General features: G+C 39.9%; 1 protein-coding gene across 1 annotated transcript in view; it reads left to right on the top strand.

Annotated features, from left to right (window-relative positions):
* HS3ST4 (heparan sulfate-glucosamine 3-sulfotransferase 4) overlaps nt 1-21383 on the top strand; it is a 401441-nt gene that overhangs the window by 105108 nt on the left and 274950 nt on the right. The window lies entirely within an intron of this gene.

The following is a 21383-nucleotide window of genomic DNA, read 5'->3' as shown; positions in this document are numbered from 1 at the left end:
TCTCTCTGGGGTCTGGATTTTAAATTCTGGCTGCCATAGAAACACACTGATGCTTTCAAACAGATGAATTTTGATATGTTATTGGCTTTTATCATTGCTCTTGGTGGGAGTGTTGGTCTGCTACAAGCTATTCCACTTTGGACGAAACTGGATGCTCAGAATTTGATGCTATACACGGATTTCCTGTCTGTGGTCTAATAGTGCTGGTCAATATCAGTTCACTGTTGGCATTGAGCAACCAATTATGGCATTGCAAAAATGACTTATTATAAGTGACACTTACTTAGCATTTTAGAGTTTATAGTTGCTGTTTCATCTATTGCCATTTTCTGTTTTCATTGAAACCTTATAAAATGAGAATCATTATCCTCATTCTATAAATGAGGTAACATCTTTCAGGCATGATTAAGTGGGTTGTTCAAGATCACTCAGTCAAAAAGTGCCATTATTTGGACCCAAACAAAAACCGTCTTGATGCTAAGTTTCTCTTTCCATTTTATCCATGTTGCTTTTCTTGAAAGAAGATTCTAGGAATAGAAGAATTTCCAAGTGGTTTTATTTATTTGTATTTTTAATCTCAGGCAATATTAATATAATGACTAGGTACTTGGGCTCTGGTATTAAGAGACTTGCATTCAAATTCCAAATTTTCCACTGAGTATGACCCTTTGAAAGTTACCTTTTTAATCTTCTATTTTGTCACCTTTAAAGTACGGATAATAAATTGTAGCTCATTCTCGGGTGAGTTAGGAATCTTCGAAGAATTCACGTCTGGAAGGAGCTTGGAACGTATGTGCCATCCAGCAAGAGCTCATGTTAGCTATCCTATTGAATAATAATAATAATGCTATTGTTGTGACTCTTGCCTCTTGATCATTTTCAACACCTACCCACCCCCTCCCCCAAGTATTTTCATTTCCTTTCAGGCTTCCCCTGTAATAAGCAAGTGATAGGTTTGCAGAGGTCCAGAAGTACTGCTCATCAACCATTCAGAAAACAGATGCTTGCGTTTCATTGCCAGCAACAGCTCTGCTTTGTCGTCAATGGGTAGAACTATGAATAACAGCCGGAATCCTGGATTCTTGGAAGACAGTGTTACTCAAACTGTAAGGTTCTTTATGCAAGGCTTGAGAAACCAAGAGCCCTCGAAGATATTCCCTGGAACAAGGGATTTCCTGTTTTGTCATCTTTTGGATGCTGTCTGACGGCCTATTTTGTTCTTTGCTGGCGAAGCTATCCATGGCTTCTCATAGCATGTCTTCACAGGGGTGGCAGAGGCCATATGACATGCTGGAAGAAAGAAGAGGGCTTTGGATGGGAGTATGTAGTGATCTTGAGAAGAAAGAAGGGGCAAGGAAATTAGTCTACCACTCCACTTCAGAGAGGGACCGTGATTCAAATAATCAAATCCGAAAGAGAATAATGAAACTCTCTCAATTTCAATTTCAGCTTTTCTTTCTTTTTCTTCTTGTTTTAGAGAGAGCGTGTGTGCAGGGGAAGAGGCAGAGGGAGAGACTCTTCATCAGACTCCCTGCTGAGTGAGGAGCCTGATGAGGGGTTTGGTCTCATGACCCTGAGATCATGATCTGAGCTGAAATCAAGAGTCAGACGTTTAACTGACTGAGCCACCCAGGTGCCCCCACATCAGCTTTAGTATCTGAGAATAAAGAAAGTGGTCACAGAGCTTCTAGGAAGAAGTGGTTCTTGGTGTTAAGTGGGTCTCCAAACAGGAAAGCAGAGGTATAGTGATGTATCACTCAGTTCACACTAAGATATGCTACAGTAACAAATTTCCCCAGAGCCTCTGGCTTAGAACCACAAAGGTTTAGTTCTCACATTTCATGTCCATTTTTGGTCACTTGTAATTATGTCCACAACTTATTTACTCTGGGATCCAGGCTAATAGAGCTGCACTTTTCTGGTATCAATGGTTCTATGTCACAGAGAAGAGAAAGCGTAAGTGTATACCGTAAGCATACAGTAACTTGTAAAGCTTCTGATTAGAAGTGTTTCTGTGAAACTTCCATCTTTATTTCATTGGCCAAAGAAAGTTTTATGGCTTGTCTTGGTATCAGTGGGGTGGAGAAGAATAGCCCTTCAATAAGAAGAGGAGGTATGCATTTTTAAAAAAGATTTTATTTATTTTAGAGAAAGAGAGAGAGAGTGCGCGAGCACAGGTTGGGGAGGGGCAGAGGGGAAGGGAAGGGAAAAGAATCTGAAGCAGACTCTGCATTGAGCGAGGAGCCTGATGCAGAACTCCATCTCATGACCCTGAGATCACTACCTGAGCCAAAACCAGGAGTCAGACATTTAGCCAACTTGGCACACAGGTGGCCAAACAGTGAGCATTTTGAACAATATAACTTAACACAAGGACAATTTGATCTGCAGAGAGAGGAATTGGATGCCCTAGAATGGCATGATTGAAGAAATTTGAATATTTAGTGCTGGCAGTAGGGAAGTGCTAAGTCCTGTAAGGCTTTACAGCCCTGTAATCATTCAGATGTTTGCCCTTAGTCCTCTCTCAGAGCCTGCAATACCATTCCAATATATCTGCATCTGGAGGCCTATGTTTACCAGGAAGGCCCACCTGCCTACTCTTGTAGCACCTCCCTAGATACTGAGTTGAGATCGTTGGTAGCATAGCACAGATATTGTGAATGGGATCTCGCTAATGAACAAAAAAGACGGGCTTTCTTGAAGAATCTAAGTACAGTCTTGTTGGTAGTGTGGATGAAGGTCCTGTGCAACTTGAATGCCCTGATCATCAGAGTCTCTTCATGGAGGAAAAGCTGTATTTTCATTTTCATGGAGCAGATCGGAACTAAAGTTTCCCGGAGCTTTATGTTTTTTTGGGTAGCCGTGGTCCTGAAGTGTGATGATGGGTATTAATGTGTGGTCTCTATGCCACCCACACTCAAACTCTCGTTGTTACCTTGAAGTACCATATATCTTTTCGTAAACCCTGTGCCTTTCAAAGGCGCCTTCTCTGCTGGCTGGATTTTGTAGAGCTTATCCTCCTCCTCGTGAGGTCTTCCTCTTTCTCTTTTGTCAATATACAAAAAATGTCTCTAATGAAATATTTATCACTTACACAAGTCATATCGTCTTTAGAGACCAAAGATAAGCACAATTGAAACTACCTTTGAGTCCACAACCCAGAGGTAATCATTGCTCATGTTGTAGTGTTTCACTGTTCAGACTTTTCGGGTGGTCTGCGAATTCTAACACTCCCAGTGATGCTGCGTGCATAGTGGTTACCGAGGTGGATGCTGAAGATCGTGGGGATTGGCCACAAGCCGGCTTCCCTGCTCATAACCTGGTGGTCTTGGGCAAGTTGCTGAAATTCTCCAGATGTACTTCCTCATCTGTAAGATGGCCATCTCACTTTTTCATATGGCTGTTAGATATTTTCTAGAACATTCTCAGAATGCTCCCTAGCATATATTAAGTGCTTAATATTGATAAGTATATCTTTCTTGACAACCTATTAATATATTTCTACATCAGTATATCTGTATTCATGCCATCCTATTAAGTGATATAACTATATTATAATTATAATTTACATCATAATTGTAATATAGTTATTTCATTAAAGTGTATAACAATTATATCACTGTCATAATTACTATATTGTAATATAGTTATTTCATTAAATAATTATAATATAGTTATTTCATTTAAGTGTATAATTCTTTTTCTTAAACTTATTTTTTATTTTATTTTATTTTTTTGGAGTGTAGTTGACGTACAGGGTTATATTAATTTCAGATGTATAGCATAGTGATTCGACAGTTCTTTATGTTACACAGTGCTCACCACAATAAGTGTGGTCACCATCTGTCATCATACAACATTATTATGCTACTATTGACTTTATTCCCTACGCTATGCTTTTCATATCTGCGACTTGTTTATTTTATAACTGGAAGGTTACACATCTTAATCCCCTTCACCTATGTCGCCCATCTCCCTACCACCTTCCCCTCTTGGCAACCACATTTGTATTTATGAGTTTATAACATACTTCTTTGAATCAATTTTATATTTATATTTAGGATGCTTTCAAAAACATTTTTGACACTAATTGAAAAAAACACACTCTCAAATATTACTTAGGAGAAATTCCTGGTGTTTGCCCAAGTATATGCCCAGTTTTACACTTCCGCTATAGATATCCAGTGCTCTATTTTTACCAGAAATATGTGAGAGCACACTATACCTTAAATCCATTCAGTTCTATTATTTTTATCAAAGTTGTTTATAAGTGGGGAAAGTTGTCAAATTTTAATACAGCTTTCTTTTAATTCTGGTCAAATGGGATGTTTAAAATGTACCTTTATTAGTTGTTCAGTGTTTCCATGGGGATGGCATTGTGCAGGTGAGTCTTGTGAATATTTCTGCTCAACTCTCCCTTCTTCCCTCCTCCCTCTGCCCTCCTCTTTCTCTCCTTGATGGAAATAACGTTCCCTTTTTTTTTTTTTTAAAGATTTTATTTATTTATGAGAGACAGAGAGAGAGAGAGAGGCAGAGACACACACAGGCAGAGGGAGAAGCAGGCTCCATGCAGGGAGCCTGATGTGGGACTCGATCCCGGATCTCCAGGATCAGGCCCTGGGCTGAAGGTGGCGCTAAACCACTGAGCCACCTGGGCTGCCCAATAACTTTGCTTTTCTAACTTCAAATGCAATGCATACCAGTTGGAATGTAGAAAGAAATAAAGGAAGAAATAAAATTTTCTGGGAAACTACATACTGTAGCAACTTTTATGTACTGCTTGGTGTTCCCTCTCCAACTTTGCTGGTGGTTCTCAAACTTGAGCCTGCATGGGAATGTCTTGCAGGGCTTGTTAAAACACAGATCTCTGAGTTTCATACCTAAAGCTTATGATTCAGTTGATTTGGGGTTTCACCTGAGCAGTAGCATAACAGACAAGGTCCCGGGTCATGCTGATGCCTTTGGTCCAGGGACCACAGTTTGAGAAGCCCCGTTCCACATACATGCGCAGATGAGCCATCCACGCTGCTCCGTAACTGAGTGTCCTGCTGATTGTATCACAGATGCGGTTTAGGCAGGTCTGCCCCACACTGCTCTGCAACATAGTGCATATTATTCCATAGTGTGGATGTACCCTAATTTATTTGATATCAGAGGCATTTAAGTTGTTGTAGGTTTTTTTTTATTATCATCATTATGATAGCAGTGCATCAAAAATCCTGCTCCTATTTGTCTGACTACTGTATTTGTGCCTGCCTTTTTGTATGACAATTTCGTAGCGGCGGAATTGCTGGTAAATGGGCATGCACATATAAAATTTGACACATTTCATTGCTCTCCAGAAAGATTGTACTAAAATTTACTTCTGCTTACTGGTGTAAGATTCCCTATTTCCTTACTCTCTGGGTGAAGATGGAATATGATCAGACTGTGCCAGTCAGAGGAGAGAGAGAGATGATGGATTTCACTCTTATTCAGATACAAGTGCTTCTGTTATTTGTGATGTTACACATTATAAATGTTTATTGGCCTTTCGTATTTTTTTCTTCTGGATGTCATTTTTGCCCCCCCCCCTTTTTTTTTGTTCTTACTATTTTGCAAAGGCTAGTTATTTGATTTTTAAAGAAGATCATTATTTATTTACATAATCTCTACACCCAACATGGGGCTTAAACTCAGCTTCAGGATCTAGGATTGTATGCTCTCCTGACTGAGCCAGCCAGACACTCCTATAAAAGCCAGTTATTTAATCAGAGGTACGCAGCCTTTATATACAGGTTGCAGACATATTTTTCAATGTGTTGTATACTTTCTTTTGCCTTTTTTAATGTAGACAAAAATTCATTCACCTTATGTTTTCTATAAGATATATATTTTCTCTTTTGTGTTACTTTCCTCTTTGATTGAATGTTTAGATAGACTTTTCACAATGGGATTATTCATTTATTCAACAGATTTTTGGCTTAGTTATTATTAGAAGCTCTCCAAGGCACTGGGGGGTAAATAGTTAAAACTTCTATCCTCCCTACCCTCATAGAGCTTGCATTTTAATGTGAAGAAACAGACAGTAAGCAGATAATAAAGAATTGATACAGCATTTTAGAAACTGGTAAATGTTGTAGAAAAAAACCAAGCAGGCAAAAATGATATATTTACTTGGGGATCTTCAGTTCATTTTTATAATTCCATTTTTCAATTTTTTATTTTTTATTCATTTACAGATTAGACTGATGTGAGGCATGAGGTGTGGTTTAAACCATTTTTTAGATCTGTATTTACTGAATATACCGTTCTTTTCCTACATATCTGAAATATCAGCTTCTGTGTTCATTAAATACTTGTTTATTTGGGTCTCTTTTCTTTCCTTCTTAGTCTATTCCATTGATCTACCTCCATTGTGGTCTCAGAAACAAGTTTTTTATTGTTCCCTTGTATTTGATTCTCTGACAGTGCAACTTCTCCTTCCTTAGTATTCTTTTTCAAAATCTGAGGGGCTATTCTGTTCTGCTTATACTTGCTGATGTATTTTAGAATCGTGTTGTCAAGTTCCAAATAAAATCACTTTGGAATTTTAGTTAATGGTATTAGATTTTTAGATTGATGTTTAAGGGCTAAAAATTGATACGATATTAAGTTGTCCCATCTAAACACCTGACTTTTGTATAACAATGTGTTCTGTTCTATTCTGCATCAAAGGGTAAATATTTTTTCATTTGGGTCAAGGGCATTTCTCTGTGAAGTTGTTTGAAGATGTTTTACATTTTTGTTATTATGAATGTGATAATCATATATTATTTTTTAAAGACTTTATTCATGAGAGACACAGAAAGAGAGGCAGAGACAGAGGCAGAGGGAGAAGGAGCTTCCTGTGGGGACCCCAATGTGGGACTCGATCTCAGGACCCTGGGATCATGGCCTGAGCCAAAAGCAGATGCCCAACCACTGAACCACCCAGGCATCCCCTATGTTCTCCTTCTTAACTGAATATTATTGCCGTAGAGGGAAGTTAGCGGATACTAAATTACATACACAATAACTTAATTATGTAATATTAATTTCATGTGTGCATATACGTAATATGGCCTGGACTCCTGACTGAACAGTTGCTGTTAGTTTGTACTGGAATCTCCTGGATTTGTAGGTAGTAGAGTGTGATGCACAAATAATGATATATTGCTGCTTCTTTTCCAGTATTTATACAGTATGGCTTCATCTTACATTTTCATCCTGCTGACAATTTTCCGAATGATGTTAAATAAAAATAGACAATTTCCTTTTCTTGTTCTTGACTTTAATGAGAACTCCTCCATCGTAGCATCATTAAATAGGATAGAGCAGACATTTCTTGAGCACTGGATATTTTCCAGGAGATGCATTGCAAGAGGTGCTGGAGGCCAGGAGAGTTTCACGTGGAGATGTTTTCAGCATTCAGTCCTGTCCTTTTGATTCTTGATGACATGCCCTCCCCAGAGTGAGGTTTTTCTTTTATTTCTTAAGTCATCCCTTATTTCACAGAACATCCTTAGAGACCATTTCCCCCTCCCATGATAGGTAAATGAGGACTTCATTTCCTTGTTCCTTTTCTGCAGGGGAATTTCTTTTTCTTTCTTTCTTTCTTTTTTTTTTTTTTTTTTTGCTTTCACAAGAGCTTCAACTTGAGTTTCATAATCCCCAGGTTACAACTGTTTTTCATTAGAACAGTATACTTTGTTTTCCTGTTTCTGGCATCTTAATGTTGAGGGGGAGGAGATTGCTACCAATTTAATTTCTCTTCCTTTGCATTTGACCAGCATCCCTGCCCCTCCCATGGGACTGAAAGGATTAAGGTGTGTTCTAGATGTTGCTCTATTTTGGTTTCCTGCCTTTGGTGAAAAACTGAGCCCCTTACATGAGCACTTGGACTTTTGTATTTTTAAGTCTCCCTCTGCCTCTATCTCTGTCTCTGTCTCTCTCTCCCCAGCTCTGCTCCATAGGCTTGATAAACAAGTTAACTAACTTGTCTGGCAAGTCACTAATTTATCCAGGGCTTAGTTGCTTCATATAAAATCCGTTCCTTATAATATGTAAAGAGTGAGGTCCATCAGGCCCAGGTTCTTCCCTGGGGACCTCAGTTCCTGTTTTCCATCACCGTCATCAACATATCTATAGAAACCACCATAAAAAGTCATTACTAATGACTTTTATCTTTTTTTCCTCCCTTTTCTTTTGCATTCAGAAAGCTGCTTCCATTTGTTTTGTTAGGCAAGGTGTTGAAATTTCATGTATTGTCAATTCAGCTCTTCACCACCTTTAATGTTTTAATTCTGGAAGTCGCTCATTTCTTTCCTTGAATTAATTTCTTAACTCTGTTGGCTTTCTCTTCCTTTGTGCCCTCGGTAAGTTGCCTTATTATTCCCTTTTATTTTACAGGTTCTGTGTTTTCTATGATTTCCTTGAGAGTGAAAAGCAGATGGTATTGAAAATTTCCCAAGCAATTTTCCTTGAAAATATGATCCTCCTCTGCTTGTTGTATGTTATGTTTAAATCCTCCCTCAAAGCTACAAGTTTTCACAAGCCTCTGGTGGTGGTGGAGGTGCTATTTGTTCTCTTTTAAATTTATCCTCAAATGTGGACAGCCGTATCCAGCTTTTTGTTTGCTCCAAAATTGGACAGCATATTCCTAGGGTTTTTGTTTTGTTCACCCTCCCACCATTGGGATCCCCGTCTTGGGTCTTGTAGGATTGTTGTGTGATGGAATGAGAGCACATGTTTAATAAAACTAATTTATGGGCTGATGCTTGATATTAGGGCCGAATAATTGTTTATTACTATTATTGTTATTACAGTATTCTCTCAAGCTGGAGAGGAGGATGACCTAGGTTGGCATGGGGGGGTGATGGGAAGGGGCTCTGAGGACCAAGGCAGTCCTATCACCTCCGCCTTTTAGGGTTTGTTAAAACTCAGGTGCCTGTGTCTGTTTGGTTGCTTGGTGGCAAAGGGGTGCCATACCCCAGCTTCCTATCCTTTGTCTCTAAGGAGGTCCTCAGGCGATGCTGTTCTGTTTCCCTCAGATTGCATCTTGCTCCCAGTACTTTCCAGAAAGGAAGTTGCCTATGGTAATTTCTTTTCATGTCCTTACATCTGCAATTTATGTCACCTGTGTTTCTCAAAATATCGACAAGTAGAGGACACCCTTCCCTAGATGCAGCGCTGGGACAAAGTTTCCCCATGTTGGTTGTTCTGTGGTCACTTCCTGCTGTGTGTGTGAGTGTGTGTGTGCACATTGGAGACAGGACATAAATCCACTCCTCATGTCTGTTTTCTTTTTAAAAAAAATATTCATTTATTTATTTGAGAGAGAAAAGAGAGAACATGAACTGGTGGGATGAGCAGGAGGGGGAGAAGCACGCACCCCACTGAGCATGAACTCAAACCCAGGACTCTGGGTCCATGACCTGAGCCAAAGGCAGACTCTTAACCTACTGAGCTACCCAGGCGTCCCACATCTCCATATTCTTCTCAAATCTTCTCCTCATAAAAATGCTAGCTCATTTGTCAACGTGACATCCACCCAAATCCCTGTGTCGACTGCATACACTTGTCCATGGGAGTTAACACACTCAATTTTCCTTAATTCTTTTAAGTGCTTGCTCTCCCTAGCAGACCATGGGTTTCCACAGAGTGAAGACTGCTCTTACTCAGTTCTTTAAATTGAACTTTTTGAGAAAATTGTAAATTCACTGGCAGTATAAGGGATAATACAGTGAGGTCCCACCCACCTCTCATGCAGTGTGGTAGCATGGTGACATTTTGCATAATGGTAGCACAGTATCACAACCAGGATGTTGGCGTTGATGAAATCCACTGGCTTTATTCAGATTGCCCCCCTTTTACTTGAATCCAGTTCCATGTGCGTGTGTGTGTGCGCGCGCGCGTGTTTTGCATGTGCATGCATATTTAGCTATGCAATTTTTAAAAAAGATTTTATTTATTCATGAGAGACAGAGAGAGAGAGAGAGAGAGAGAGGCAGAGACATAGGCAGAGGGAGAAGCAGGCTCCCTGCACGGAGTCCAATGTGGATCTGGATCCCAGGACCCCGAGGATCACGTCTTGAGCTGAAGGCAGATGCTCAACTGCTGAGCCACCCAGATGTCCCTAGCTGTGTGCAACTTTATCCCAAGCACAGGCTTGTGAGTCCTCCACCAAGGAATGGAAGTTTCCATCATCATGAAGATCCCTCCTGTGCTCTTTTGTGGCCACACCTCTGTCCCTCCCAGTACCACCTCCCAGGTGGTCAGTCCCTGACCCCTGGCAGCTACTAATCTGTTCTCCCTGTCTCTGATTCTATCATTTCAGCGATGTGAAATGAATGGAGTCATGCTGTAATGGAACATTTCGAGGTTGGCTTTTTTCACACAGCCTAATTCCCTGAAGATTTCACCCGTGTTGCTGTACCAATAGTGGATTCTTTTTTTGTTGCTGAGCCCTGTTCCATGTGGGGATGCACCCCAATTTGTTTCTTCATCTGTTGAAAGGCTTCTGGGCTGTTTGTAGTTTGGGCTATTAGAAAGAAAGCTGCTGTGAACATGCCTGTATGGATTTTCTTTTTTTTTAAGACTTTATTTATTTATTAGAGAGGGAAAGTGAGTGAGCATGAGTGGTGGGGAGGGGCAGAGGAAGAGGGAAAAGCAGACTCCCTGCTGAGCAGGGAGCCCGAAGTGGGGCTTGATCCCAGGACCCCGAGATCATGACCTGAGCCTAAGGCAGTTTTTTTTTTTTAAAGATTTATTTATTTATTTATTCAGAGAGAGCGAAAGAGAGGCAGAGACAGAGGCAGAGAGAGAAGCAGTCTCCATGCAGGGAGCCCGACGTGGGACTCGATCCCGGGTCTCCAGGATCACACCCCAGGCTGCAGGCGGCACTAAACCGCTGCGCCACCGGGGCTGCCCCCTAAGGCAGTTTTTAACCAACTGAACCACCCAGGCACCCCAGCCTGTGCGGGTTTTTGTGTGAATATTAGTTTCCATTTCTCTGGAAGAAATACCCAGGAGTGCAATTGCTGGATCATATGATGATAATGGCATGTTTAATTTTATAAGAAATTTCCTAGCTTTTCTAGAGTTCTGTTTTATATTCACACCAGCAGTGAATGAGTGATCCAAGTTCTTTGCACATTCACCAGCATTAGGATTGTCCCTATTTTTAATTCTAGCCTTTCAGACAGGTGCATAGTGATACCTCACTGTGGCTTTACTTTGTTTCCTGAATGGCTAATGATCTTGGTTATCTTTTCATGTACTTATTTGCTTTTTGTTTGTCTTCCTTGATGAGATGCCTGTTCAGGCCCTCCACATATTTTCTAATTGGATTGTTTGATCTTTAATCTTGAGTTTTGAGGGTTCTTTCTATAGTCTAGATAGTTGTCTTTTGTGGGATATGCGATTTGCAGATTTTTTTTCCCCAGGTCATAGCTTGTCTTTTTATGCTCTCAACAGGGTTTTTTACAGAACAAATGTATTTTTTAAAAGATTTTATTTATTTATTCATGATAGAGAGAGAGAGAGAGAGAGAGAGAGAGAGAGAGGCAGAGACACAGGCAGAGGGAGAAGCAGGGTCCATGCCGGGAGCCCGACGTGGGACTCGATCCCGGGACTCCAGGACTGCACCCTGGGCCAAAGGCAGGCGCTAAACCGCTGAGCCATCCAGGGATCCCCTTGAACAAATGGTTTTTATTTTGATGAAATCAAGTTTATCAGAATTTCCTTTTATGAATCATGTTTTTGGTGCCTAAGGAATTTTTGGTCTAGCCAAGACTTGGAAATTTTCTCCTGGTTTTATTAAGATTTTTTTTTTTTTATCATTTACACTTAAGTACATGATCCATGTTGAGTTAACTTTCTTGCAGGGTTTGAGATTTTGGTTTATGTTCATTTTTTTTGCTTCTGCCAATTTCCCCATTGCTCCAACATTGATTATTGAAGAGGGCTACCTTTGTTTCATTGCTTTTCTTCTAGAGCTTTTGCATTTTTGTCAAAAATCAGTTAAGCATGTTTGTGTGGGTCTGCTCTATTCCATCTATCTCTTTGTCTTTTCCTGCATGAGAACCACACTGTCTTGATTTCTATAGCTATACAATAAGCCTTAAAGTCAGTGATCCCTCTCACTTTGTTTTTCCCCCAAAGATTGTTTAAAATATGCTAGGGCCTGTGCCTTATCATACAATTTTTAGAATATATTTGTCTACTTCTACAAAAACCTTGTATAGATTTTGATAGGAATTCATTAAATCTATATATCAACCTGTGGAAACTTGACATCTTTACTATGTTGAGCTTCCTAATCACTGAACATGATATGTTTGTCCATTTATTTAGATCTTCTTTGATTACTTCCATTAGCATTTTGTAATTTCCAGCATACAGATCCTGTACCTGTCTTGTTAAATTTATAACTAAGTATTTTATTTTCTTTGGAGCCATTGTAAATGATATTGCATTTTTAATTTTGGCCTGTACAAGTTCATTGTTAGTATGAACATGCACTTGATTTTGTGCGTGTTGATTTTGTATTCTGCAGCCTTGATGAACACATTTATCACTTCTGGAAGTGGGGGTAGATAAAGTGGAAGTCGGGGAAGATAAAGTGGGGGTAGATTTCTTGGAGTTTTCAAAGATTTATTTATTTTTATTTATTTGGGAAGGAGAGTGAGAGAAAGAGAGCATGCCCACATGCACATGTGAGTGGTGAGGAGAGAGAGGGAGAGAGAGAGAGTCCTCAAGCAGACTCCCCCCTGTGCATGGAGTCTGCCTTAGGGCTCGATCCCAGGATCCTGAGATCATGACCTGAGCCAAAATCAGGAGCCAGCAGCTTAACCGACTGGACACACCCAGGTGCCCCACACTTCGGATTTTGTGTGTCAACCATCATACCATCTGCAGATATGGATAGTTTATTTCCTCCTTCTCAATATGTATAGTTTTTATTATTTTGTTCCTTGCTGAGTGTGGTGGCTAGTATTCTCTTGAATAAGAGTGTTGAGAGTGGGCATCCTTACCTTGTTTCTGATACTAGCAAGAAAGCATTTGGTCTTTCACCATCAAGTATGGTGTTAGCTTTTTTTTTTTCTTTTTTTCTTTTTTTTAGAGGATCTTATCAAGTTGTTTCAGTTTCCTTCTCCTCCTTCTCAATATGTATAGTTTTTATTATTTTGTTCCTTGCTGAGTGTGGTGGCTAGTATTCTCTTGAATAAGAGTGTTGAGAGTGGGCATCCTTACCTTGTTTCTGATACTAGCAAGAAAGCATTTGGTCTTTCACCATCAAGTATGGTGTTAGCTTTTTTTTTTCTTTTTTTCTTTTTTTTAGAGGATCTTATCAAGTTGTTTCAGTTTCCTTCTATTCCTAATGTGTTGAAAGTTTTGGTGAGGAATGGGGTTGGATTTTGTCAAATGATTCTAGCTGTATCAATTTTTTTCTCTTTTAGCCTGTTGATATGGCAGCTTATAGTGATTTTTGAATTGGCCTTGTACACTGAAATAAATCCCACTTGGTCATGGTGTATAATTCTTCTTATTTATTGTTGAGTTTGCTAATTTTTTGTTAAGAATTTTTGCATCTAAGTCAACGAGACATGTTGATCTGTATTTTCCTTTTTCATAATTGTCTTTGTGTGCCTTTTTTTTTCCCCCCCTGACAGGGTAATACTGGTCTCATAAAGTGATCATAAAGTGATTTGAGAAGTGATCCCTACTATTTTGGAGAAGAGTTTATGTACAGTTGGTGTTTGTTCTCCTCAAAATGTTTTTGTAGAATTTTCCAGTAAAACCATAAGGGTCTGGAGATTTCCTTTTTTGGCAGCATTAAAATTATGAATTCGGTTTCTTTAATGGTTATAGGACTATTCAGATTCTGTGTTTTATCTTCATTGAATTTTGAATCTTTGTGCTTTATGTGGAATTGTCCATTTCTTCTGAGTTGTTGAATTTATGAGTACAAAGTTGATTGTGATATTTCCTTACTATCTTTTTAATGGCCCCATGTTCTGTAGTGATAGCTCCTGTTTCATTTCTGATATCAGTGACTTGTGTCTTCTCTCTTTTAATTTTTGTCAGTTTTTTCCTGAGTTTTATCAAGCTTATCGTTTTTTTTTCTCAAAGAAGCAGCTTTTCATTTAATTGATTGTTTTCCTATTTTCTGTTCACTGATTTTTGCTTTTATGTTTATTATTGCTTTCTTTTGCTTGTTTTGGATTTCATTTGTTCTTCTTTTTCTAGTTTCTTTAGGTAGAAATTTATCTTATTGATTTGAGATCTTTCCTCTTTTCCAAAGTAAGCATTTAGTACTATAGATTTTCCGACCAGCACTGCTTTAGCTGCATCCCACATATTTTGATATACTGTATTTCGTTTTCATCTAGAACTATATATTTTTATTTTCTTTGAGATTTCCTTTTGGACTCATACACTATTTACAATGTATTGTTCAATTTCCAAATGTTTAGAGGTTTTTCTGTTGCTTTGTTATTTTTTTTTTCAGAGTATTTATTTATTTGGGAGAGAGTGAGAACATGCACGTGAGTGAGGCTACGGGGGTATAAGGGGAGAATCTTCAAGCAGACTCCTGCTGAGCTTGGAGTCCAGTAAGGGGGCTTCATCCCATGACTCATGAGATCACGACCCGAGCTGAAACCAAGAGTGTGACGCTCAATCAACTGAGCCATCCAGGTGCCCCTGTTACTCCTTTTTAGTTTGGTTTCATTGTGGTCAGAGAAAATAGTTTATATGGTTTCAGTTCTTTTAAATATGTTGAGGTTTGTGTCCCAGGGTGTGATCTCTGATGGTGAAAGTTCTTTTTAGTACTTGAAAAAAAATGTGTATTCTGCTGTTGTTAGGTAGAGTGTTCTGTATATGTCAGTTAGACCCTGTTAGCTACATTCAAATGTTTTATATCACTGCTGATTTTCTGTCTGGTGGTTCTGTCTTTTGCTGGGAATGTGGTGTTAATATTATCAAGTCTGTTTCTCCTTCGAACACTACCAGTTTTTGCTTCATTTTTTTAAGACTCTGTTGTTTGGTGAGTACACATTTAGGATCATTCTCTTATTCTTTTTTATATTACTAATACAGTGCCCAGCATGTAATATGTGCTTTCAGTAAATATTCCCTGAATGATTTGGCAAGTTAAAATTAAATTAAGTACATAAATGAAAGATAGAAAATATTTCACTTTCTCAAGCTATGATTTTATTCCCCCCTGGTTGTATAAATTATGCATCGTGTAGTTTTCAATTAAATCTTATTAGTTCTTCATTTATGTTTTTTTTTTAAAGATTTTATTTATTTATTTTAGAGAGAGGGGAGAGAAAGAGAGAGAGAGAGCTTGGGTGGGGGGAGGGAAAGGAGGAGAGGAAATCTCAAACAGACTCTACTGAGCTGGGAGCCCAACACGGGGCACGATCCCTCAACACCTGGGTCATGACCTGAGCCAAAACCCAGAATCTGATGCCCAAGTAACTGAGCCACCCAAGTGCCCCCATATATGTTTTCTTTCTTTCTTTTTTTTTTTAAGATTTTATTTTTTTGATAGAAAGCCTGAGCAGAGTCGGGGGAGAAGCAGACTCCTTGCTGAGCAGGAAGCCCAATGTGGGGCACAATCTCAGGTCCCCAGAATCATGACCCAAGCTGAAGACAGATGCTTAACTGAGCCACCCAGAACCCCATTTATGTTTTCTAATGTTGATTCAGAAATTGTTAAGTTTGAAAAAGAGCAAAACTTTGTAGAAAAGCATGGACTTTTGAGTGAAGGTAGATTGGATTTTAAATATGAGCTATGTGACCAAACATAATTTACCCTAATTTTCAGCTTCTTCCTTAGAAAATGAAAATGATGACATTCTATCACTTAGGAAACTGTTGGTGACAGTTGACAGAACTGCTGGTTTCAATAACTACAGAAAATTGGTTTATTTAATAGGAAATTTCAGTGGTAATCTGTTTCAGGTGTGGCTTGATCATTAGCCATTCAGGAAGCAAAGTGAAGGCACAGTGAGGTATCACTACACACCTGTCTGAAGGCTAGAATTAAAAATAGGAAATAAAATAGGGACAACTCTAATGCTGAGATTCTATTCCACAACCACTAGAATGACCAAAAAAAAAAAAAATAAAAAAGTAAAAAAAACCCCTCAAAAATTGGCAAAGAAAGTGTTAGGATATGGAGCAGCTGCTAGAACATTATATTGCTTGTTGGGGGAAGTAGCAAATGGTACTACCATTTTGGAGAACTGTTTGTTAATTTCTTACAAAGTTAAATATCCATTTACCCAATGACCCAGAAATTCCACTCTTTGATATTTACCCAAGTTGTAAAGTAATCATGTGTCTGCAAAAAGACCAACAGCAATGTTCACAGCAGCTATATTCACCATAGCTAAAACTTAGAAAAACCCAAATGTTCATCATTGTGTGAATGGATAAATCAATTGTAGTAGGCATTCACACAGTGGCATATTGTTCAACTACATGACGAGACAAGCCACTGCTATGTATGAAGATGTGGATGTAGCTCAAAACATTATGTTGAGCAAATGAAGCCAGATGTAAAAAAATACATATGCATGATGCCATTTATCCATGGTGTGAGAAGTAAGGTGTGGTTGTTTCTTGGGATTTTTGTGAAAAGGTTATAAGGGACTTTTCTGGGGGCAGTAAGAGTGTTCTATATCTTGTTTCTAGTGAGATTACTTGGAAATAACGCAGTTGTCAAAACTCATCAAGCTGAACACTTAAGAGCTGTATTTTATTGGATGAAAATCATACCTCAGTACAAATAATCATGTAATACAGTGGAACATTAAATAAGAAAGGGAAAGATTTGCAGGACAGGCAATAATTGAGGATCCTCACTACTGTCATCATGTCCATTTTATTTACTTTTTTTTTCACTTGGAATATCTCCTTTTTTTCAAAAACGCTTTCTCATTTTTTAATTGAAGTGTAGTCAACATATTCATTATGTCTGTTTTATTCTATTTATTTTTTGAAGATTTTATGTATTTACTTGAGAGAGCGAGAGAGAGAGAGAACAAGAGAGAGCACAATGAGAGAAGGAGAAACAGGCTCCCCACTGAGCAGGTAACCTGACTCGGGGCTCAATCCCAGGACCCCGAGATCATGATCTGAGCTGAAGGCAGATGGTTAACTGACTGAGCCACCCAGGTGCCCCTCATTTATATCTATTTTATAGTCAAGATAAATTTGAGCTCAGACAGGTCAAATGGATTGCACATAACTAGTAAGTGGCACACAAAGACTCCAACATCCCACTCTTTTACCCTGGTTTCTGGAATCTACCACAAGATCTGGTATATGGAAGGAGTACAGTACACGAGTGTAGAATGAATGAAAGTATTTGTAATGCATGTTGGTATCGTTGTGCCTTACTCAGGTGATGATGTCACAAATTCAGTCTCATACCTTTGGTATAAGAAATATAGAAGTGTATCCTCATGCTAAGGTTGGTGTGAGGGCTGATCTCGGGGTTCCCCCCACCCAGCAATAGTTCATTTGTTCTGGTGTAAACGTGCCTCGGGCAGTCAGATTCGCTGGATTGAGCATGATGGTGGATGGTCCACAATGGCCATGCAATGACTTATCTGAGTCCATACGTGGACTGTGCAGAAAGTAAGTCTGAACCACATGGCCTGTCTCACTGCGGTGGACTGGGAAACGAGAAACAAGAACATTTATGTCCTTCAGGGAGAAGTGCCCAGGGTTTTTCTGCACAAGGGGTGTGTCATTTCCTTGCTTGAATATTCCATATGTTTCACAATATCGAAGCCTCAATTCATCCAGGCAAGGCTGTCCAGAGTTTGTGGGGCCTTCTGTATCCAATTTTGGGGACCCTCTTTAAGAAAGATGGAAATAAAATATACTTCAAATTTAAAAAACCGTGATCATATGAGCATGCTGTAGGGCTCCTCCTAAGGTCTTGGAGTGGCCCCAAGCATTCATTCAACGGGCTAACTGAAGCTTCAGCCTCATTAGCTTCATAGTGAAATTGCTTCTGTGCCCAAAGATTTTCACATATCCCGCATTCTTCCTGTATCATTCAGCTTGTCCCCTTATGGCTCATGTCTCCCATCTTCCATTTGGCTCCAGCCTTGCAGAACTTCCCACTGAACCCCCTGAATTTACCAGGCCGATGGTTCTCGACATCTGTTTTGGCTGAATGTTCCCTTCTTATAAGAAATATTTTGCAGAACCCTCTGAAATGAACTTCATAGATAATATAACCAATCCACATGCATAATTAAAAAATCAACATGACCCAATTGTAATAAAAAGGAGAAATAAAAATGAATTTTTATAAGATAATTTATATACCAATAAGTACATGCTTGGTCATGACTACCCCAAAGGGCTAGATGTGGATAGATGAATCACAACCAACCCCTTCCCCCGTGTCCCCCTGTCCCTAGGGCCTGCTCCCCCTGTCTCGAGGGCTCAGTGCCTTCACTGCTGCCAAGTGCATGAGAGCATTTGTGACTTTGGTTTTAACATGCCCTGTGCTCCATCTCTGGACAGCCTTTCCCCTCTGCTTTCTTTCTTCTTTCTTTCTTTCTTTCTTTCTTTCTTTCTTTCTTTCTTTCTTTCTTTCTTTCCTTCCTCCCTCCCTCCCTCCCTCCCTCCCTCCCTCCCTCCCTCCCTCCTCCTTCCTTCCTTCCTTCCTTCCTTCCTTCCTTCCTTCCTTTTCTTTCCCAGTTTCTTAAAATCCTCCAGAACTTGGATTCAAGACAGCAGCCCTCAATTAAGAATACACTTGTGATGAGCACCGGGTATTGTATAGAAGTGTTGAGTCAATACATTGTACACCTGAAACAAATAGTACACTGTATGTTACCTGACTGGAATTTAAATAAAAACTAAGGAAAAAAAAGAAAAAAGACAGCGGCCCTCATCTTATCTCTTCCAGAATCTTCCATTGACCGCTAACAGCTCCAGAGACAGTCGGTACCTACTGATGTCTGATCTGATTAATATTATTAATCATTATGTCCAGAGTTAGAGATAGTGATAGACTTACAGGACTGTAGGCAGAGATAAGGCTAGAAATGTCTATATATTTTTTAAGGTTTTATTTATTTATTCATGAGAGACATAAAGAGAGAAAGAGACAAAGGCCGAGGGAGAAGCAGGCTCCCTCCCTGCGGGGAGCCCGATGTGGGACTCAATCCCAGGACGCTAGGATCACAACCTGAGCCAAAGGCAGACGCTCAACCGATGAGCCACCCAGGTGCCCCTAGAAGTATCTGTATTTATGACACCAGCAGCTAGAACAGAAAGAGAAGGAGGAGAAGCAGGAGGAGGAGTCTGTTAAGTCGATTCTAGAGGCAGTGTGTCATTGCCTGTGAGCCTAGTTTGAATCTCTGCTCTTTCTTTTACCAGATGTGTGATTCTGGGCAGTTTCCTTAATCCTGGCATCCAAGTCTCCTCACCTGTAAAGCGATGTTAGTAACAGCACCTAGCATGTAGGACCATTGCGGAAGTAAAATCAGAGGTGCTTGCAAAGTGCTCACATAGGCACTGGCACCTCGTAAGTGCTCGTTTAAGATGGCTGGGATTTCAGAACAACCACACTCCCAGATTCCTGGATAGACTAGTACAGAGACTGGCAGATTTTTCTGTGAAGGGCCAGAGTCAAGATTTTAGGCCTTGCTTTCCTACAGCGTCTGTTGCAAGGACTCAACTTGCTGTTGTAGCGTGAAAGGAGCCCTAGACAATATGTAAATAAACGGGCATATCTATGTTGCACTAAAACTTTATTTACACCCACAGGTAGCAGGCTGAGTTTGGCCTAAGGGCTGTAGTTTGGCCATGCCTGCACTAAAGGATGGACTACTAGGGTGGTCTGTGCACAGGAGAGGGGGCGCTATAACATCGCGGTTAAAAGCCTGGGCTTTGTATGCATGTCTTCTTTTTCTTGTAAGAAAAATGGAATCATATTTTATAATCTGTTCTGTACCCTGTTTTCTTTTTATTTAGCAACATACAGAGCCTGTATGTTGGGTAAATAAATGTATCTGTGCAAGCCCATTTTTACCACCTTTGGTAATAATGGATTATGTGTGGATGAGCCATCATTTATTTGGCCATTCCTCTGTTACTGGAGATACACATCTAGTTTTGCCTATTGTGGTTTATAATTATGTATCGGAGATGTTAATATTTTTTTCCTACCAGATTGTGTATTATGTGAAGGTAGGAATTAATGTGTACTGCTCGGTTCATGTGTGGAGCTTGGGAGGCCTAACACTCTCACCTTGATGCTCGCTGCCGTCTTGGGGAAATCCGTTGACTTCTCCCAACCAGTTTCTTCACCAGTAAAACGTAGATTCAGACAGAGTGGTGTGAGGGACATGGGACTGATGTTTGTAAAAGACCATGGAAACCACACAGTAAGTGCGCTGCCACTCTGAAGGAACACTTGCCACTAAGATGGCAAGCATCTTTTCTGGCTTAATACGTCATTTATTTCCTAGTTGGCCAAGGAGAGAATGTGCTCATTTCCCCTGAGAGATGTCAGTTCTGTATCCCGGCACAGGAGTGAACAGTGTTGCTCGAGAGATCTTCAATAAAGAAATAAAAAAAGTGAGAAAATTAAAGCAAAAAGAGGAAAACTTAGACCTAAGTGTCAGCATTTAGCAGCGTGTGACACTGTGAAAGCTCTCGCTGTCATCTTTGATTGTTCAAGGAAATCGTGATTTCTTTCCATTTGCACTCCCGCTTTGTGTTTTTATCTTCTCTCTCCAGAGATGTTCTCAGGAGTGGGGAGACCTGAAGGCAGGCCTGGGCTGATATGCAGGGGCATGGGAAGAAGGGATGGATTCGTTTTTATTTTTTATTTTTAAAAATATTTAATTTAAATTCAGTTTGCCAACATACAGTATAACACCCAGCTCTCAAGAAAGGATGGATTTAGAGAGCCACTGTCAGAGAGGATGAAGTCCAAAGTTACTGTGAAAGCTAACTTCAAAGAACTGCACAGGATGTGAAGTTTTGCGGAGACCAGAGTTCCCTGCAGGACTCTCAGCTCTACAGGTCCTGTGTGACAGGGAGGGAAATTGCGCAGGAGAAAGGATTGGTCCAGGTTCACCCAAATCCCAGCTCATGGCTGGGTAGACCATCGTCTTTCCAGGAGGAAATGGCTTAAAAACCTCGCAGCCTGCAACCCTGTAAGGCTGGAAGGGATCAGAACACACACACACCCATACATACACAACGTGTTATCTGTCGTACAGTTTTCTTTCATCCAGCCACCATAGTCTGGGCCTTCCGTCTCATACAACATTCAAGGCAAATTTCCGTGGGTGCTGACTCAGACCACCACAGACTATGATTCTCCACCG

The sequence above is a fragment of the Canis lupus genome, chromosome 6, assembly GCF_003254725.2.
Source record: "Canis lupus dingo isolate Sandy chromosome 6, ASM325472v2, whole genome shotgun sequence".
In the NCBI taxonomy this organism is placed as follows: Eukaryota; Metazoa; Chordata; class Mammalia; order Carnivora; family Canidae; genus Canis; species Canis lupus.
Note: the sequence above shows the minus strand (reverse complement) of the source record. Positions and strands in the feature narration are given on the sequence as shown.